Genomic DNA, 731 nt, shown 5'->3' with positions numbered 1-731 from the left:
TTCCTGTTTCATAGTTAATGTGTTTTAAACTGACCAGTGGAAGAAGGACTAGATTTCCTTACAGGTCTATCACTCTTCCAAATCTCAACTTTTTTTGTTTTAACAGCCAGAATGGACCTGATCCAAAATGTGGTTGTACTCAGGCAGTTCTTCACCACTGTTGTTTATGTTTGATGTGGGAAAGTGATGCTGAGTCGAACAGTGTACAAACAGACCTTGGCTCCTAAAAACAGAAAGCATTCAGTGGAGTGGAGAGGATAGCTAGCTAGGTCATCCAACACCTCTAACCCTCTCTGGGGATTATTTGAACTGGTCTTAGTCCAATTCAAATAAAATGTAGACATACACAATTTATTTGCAGTTTGAGATTATTAGTAATATTTAAGCATTTATTCCAACCCTTTTCATCACTTTTCGGGGTCTCCAGGAAACATTACCATTGTCATTTGGGCTATACGTAGCCCATTTCTGTCTTCCCTGCCCACAGTTTTTGTTTGTTTGTTGTTTTGTTTATACCATAAAGCTGGTCTGGACTTGCTCCTTAGGAAATGGTTAATGTCTCAAAAAGGTCTGCCAGGCCAATCAAATTATTTGGGTGGAGCTTAATGTGGTGATGGACAGAAGGATAACAGCCATGTAGTCAAACATGTCATCTAAATTGAGTCTGGTTACATGTCAAGGCATAACCAAACTGTACATTTGGTTGTGTTGTGAGTATTTTTTAATGAACA

The sequence above is a fragment of the Mugil cephalus genome, chromosome 8, assembly GCF_022458985.1.
Source record: "Mugil cephalus isolate CIBA_MC_2020 chromosome 8, CIBA_Mcephalus_1.1, whole genome shotgun sequence".
Lineage (NCBI taxonomy): Eukaryota > Metazoa > Chordata > Actinopteri > Mugiliformes > Mugilidae > Mugil > Mugil cephalus.
Note: the sequence above shows the minus strand (reverse complement) of the source record.